The sequence below is a fragment of the Phalangium opilio genome, unplaced genomic scaffold, assembly GCF_054372755.1.
Source record: "Phalangium opilio isolate 3A_F unplaced genomic scaffold, DU_Popi_V2 ptg000026l_1, whole genome shotgun sequence".
Lineage (NCBI taxonomy): Eukaryota > Metazoa > Arthropoda > Arachnida > Opiliones > Phalangiidae > Phalangium > Phalangium opilio.
In genome coordinates, this window is record NW_028324157.1 from 73,033 (window position 1) to 77,094 (window position 4,062).

The following is a 4,062-nucleotide window of genomic DNA, read 5'->3' on the forward strand; positions in this document are numbered from 1 at the left end:
CAGTAAAACTTTAGTATTATGAAGTATAGGAAGTGACATACTTATGGAATATCTCTTATACACTTATGATAAAACTTTATAGTTTTATTTAGTTTTATGACTTCGCCCACAAAAGGCTGCTGGCTGAACTTTTAAAATAAGTAAAATGTTTTCCCCAAATATGTATACGGGGAAAATAACGAGATCCGAAATTAATGATGTGGTGTTTTGAATGTAACTTTTGATCTAATTTGAATATTTAGATGTAGTTTGTTTTATTAAATGCGTAATAACACGTAGAATCAAATTGCTCTTCGCTTTTATGGGTCTAAATCTAACGGTTTTGCCGAAACTTGCAAAAATCCAAATTTTCCAAGATGGCGGCCATTTTTGGGGATGTTCCACCCCCCCTACAATAGGCAACTTTTTTCCCCTTCATTAGCACCATGGGTAGATGTCATTTGCGTTGAGAGTTGCTTGTCTCTAATTTTGTCCGATCTTTTACCTTTTTTATTTTAATTGCACTGTACTAATGAGTTGAGCATGTCTCTGATACAGACGTGGTCCTTTGGTCTAGGGGTATGATACTGGCTTAGGGTGCGAGTGGTGCAGGGTTCACATCCCGGATGAACCCTACCTTTGCAGAAGTGATTTAGTGACATTTTAAATGAAACTAATTACAGGGTTGGACAATGAGTTGACCATGTTTCAGGTACATACATGGTCCGTCGGTCTAGGGGTATGATATTCGCTTAGGATGCGAGTGGTCCCGGGTTCAAATCCCGGACGGACCCGCCTTTTTGCAGAAGTAATGTAGTGACTATTTAAACGCAACTAAACACAGGGTTGGACTATGAGTTGACAATGTTCCTGTTACATACATGGTCCGTTGGTCTAAGGGTATGATTCTCGCATACGGTGCGAATGGTCCCAGGTTCAAATCCCGGACGGACCCGACTTTTACCAGAAGTAATTTAGTGACTATTTACATGCATTTCTATACAGCGTAGGCCTATGAGTTGAGGATGATTATAATGCACACATGGTCCGTTGGTCTAGGGGAATGATACTCGCTTCGGGTGCGAGTGTTCCCTGGTTCAAATCCGGGACGGACCCTACTTTTTGCAGAAATAATTTTGTGACAATTTAAATGAAAATAATTACGGGGTTGGACTATGAGTTGACCATGTTTCAGTTACATACATGGTCCGTTGGTCTAGGGGTGTGATACTCGCATAGGGAGCGAGTGGTCCCGGGTTCAAATCCCGGACGAACCCGACCTTTGCAATATAACAAAATCAAAATCAGGAATAAATAAATGTATAAATAAAAAATAAATAAACAAATGGATCAAAGATGGCTACACACTGACATTAAGTATATGTATTTTAAGTTTTTTTTAACTAAAGCGAAGGATTTGGTTTCACATATAAGTAAATATATTTGGTTGTATTGTTATACTCCTGCAAAGCAGATTGAGTTTAGCTTTTTTGAAGTTTTGCATTGGGGCATTCTAAAATATTGCATGTTCTTGTTAATATGTTAGAGGATGTTGTACTAAATATCTTATGTACGCCATTAATATTTCTATGAATAAATACTAGATTATTATACTTAATAATTTAAAATATGTCTAACATTTTAATTTTTTACATTATTTTTTGTACGTTATAAATACTTCTGAGAACTCTTTTTTGCAGGATATTGATTCTGTTTAAGTTGTTTTGAGAGGTATTACCCCACGCGACCGAGCCGTATATCAATATGGAATAGAACATACTATAGTATAGTTCGAATAGAATGCATCTTGCACTCAAAATTTACTTTTATAAGTTAGTTACGGCTAGCTCGGTACTACTATCTTACGATACCCAAATTGGTTTGTCGATAAGATAGTGTGTTTATCACAAAAAGAGCTAAGCCTATATGAAAAAGTTTGTCATAAATTTTAGCAAATGTCGAGAGTACAGATATATAGGTCTAGAGTTACTAAGGATAAGAGGATCAACTTTATTTAAAATTGGTGTTATAAATGCATGTTTTAGCCGTTCAGGATAAACTCCTGTTGCAAATGAGAGGTTGATAAGGAAGACGAGGGGACCTATTAAATAGTTTGCTACAAACTTTAGGGGTTTGGGGTGTATTTCATCGTTTCCTGGTGCAGATGATTGAGGTAGATCGTCAATTACATTCTTTACATCAAGTTCAAAAGTGTTAAATAGGGCAAAGGCTGATGGGTTTGATTTAAATATAAGAGGTACGTTAAAAATTTGGGTGAATCAAAAACTCGTAAAATGTATATTTATAGCGTTAGGTTTGATACTACCAGGAATCTTTGAATTCAATTTTAGCCTGACGGTTGCTTCATTTATTATTTTCCACTTGAAGTTTTCGATATGGCCTTAGATATCTTATTTCTAATGTACGTACTTCTAGCATTTCGTATTTGGTTATTTAAAGAATTTCTGTGTTTGGTATATTTCTTATGGTTTACTAGGGTACGTCTTTTTTGTAAATTTTAAACAGTTTTCTTTTGAATTGGATAGATCGTTTTATGTTTTCTGTAATCCAGGATTCGGGGGGAAATTTTATCGTTTTAGTTTTAAAACTGTTATTATAGGCAGCGATTATCTGGTCTTCAAAGAAGTTATAAGCAAGGTCTGAGTCTTCTTGGCTGTACAGGTCAGTCAAATTAATATTACTGACACTGTTGCAAATTTTGAAAGATTAGCTTCACTTAAGTCTCTTATTTGCCGGGATTTCAATGTTGTGACCCTATCATAAGTAAGGAGGATAGGTAGTTGGTCTGAGACAATATCGTTAATTGTTTCAGATTTGGCATGAGCGCTCGTAAATATATTGTCTATACAACTCGAGGTACTTAAGGTTACCCTAGTTGCGGAATAGATCATTCTCTTGAGGCCGTAGTTAGAATAGAGATCTATTGTTGATTGTATCTGAATTAATAACGAAATTAGTCTCCAAGAACAGTTCTGTTAACTTTGCAGTTGCCTGCAGGGCATAAAATAGATTCGCTAGTCGTTATGAAGGTGTCAAAATTGGAAGAGTGTGGTCGGTATGTAATAACAAAAACGTCCCCAGTGCTTTGCAATTTTATACCATAATTCTCAATATCGCCATTAAATACGCAAGTTCCCTCTAATATAGAGAAATTTATGTCCTTATTCTGGAACCATATTTCAGTTAGAGCATAAATGTCAATTTTTATATTGGGAAAGAAGCTAACAAGGCTAGGGAAATTTGAATTCGCACTTCTTATATTGGATAAACAGCTTTCATTACAGGTTAAAAATGTGAATTAAATTCGAATGGCTTTGGCGGTTTCAGTGTTTTATTTCAACTCTGAGCTTAGTCTCGTTAAAATGATAAAGGTTATGTTCAAATTCAACAGTAAAATTTGTTTTAAATTTGGCGTTTTCTTTCCCCTTTTCTCTAATAAAATTCCTTAGGTGAAACCCTGCAAGTTCCTGTCGTATTGTTAAGTCATGCGATATATATATAGATATAGGCATTTTTGAGAATTATAGGCTTAAGTTCGGCGTTATCTAGCTTCAAGGTTATGCGATGGTCTTCGCCTCTCCTAGGCACTTGATATGAGAAAAGTTTAACATCAATTCCTAATAACTCCTTGAGTATAGTGTTGACTATCTTAGCCAGATCATTACTATAATCTTCCCCCTCTTATATGAGCAATTTGAGGCCATTTAAATTAAAGCTCCTTAATTGGCATTAACAATTTATTACCACTTAAAGGTCTTTTCAAGACGTAAAATTTAAATGACTGTCAAAATATTCTAATTCCGCTAAAAGACCAATAACGTAACATGAAAGGTTTATGCAAACTACATTCATTACTATCATGAAGGTCGGACCTTCTCTTTCGGAATATTTTTGAACTAGAACTGTATTTGTTTCGTACGAGTGTCCATTAATTCTAATAGCTAGGCTGACATGCATGGAATTGGTTTAAATAGCATTTTCACCAAATAAATATAATAACTACTCAATATCCTTATCAATATCACAGACAAACCTCTCTTTAACTTCGTCCAAATTTTTAAA

At 35.0% G+C, this 4,062-nt stretch overlaps 2 non-coding genes across 2 annotated transcripts; both read left to right on the forward strand.

Annotated features, from left to right (window-relative positions):
• The first annotated feature begins 701 nt into the window (after window positions 1-701).
• On the forward strand, window positions 702-773 carry TRNAP-AGG (transfer RNA proline (anticodon AGG)). The gene has a single exon. It is a non-coding gene; the product is annotated as a tRNA-Pro (tRNA).
• Window positions 774-1,023: 250 nt separating this feature from the next.
• TRNAP-CGG (transfer RNA proline (anticodon CGG)) lies at window positions 1,024-1,095 on the forward strand. Its single transcript has one exon. It is a non-coding gene; the product is annotated as a tRNA-Pro (tRNA).
• Window positions 1,096-4,062: the final 2,967 nt, after the last annotated feature.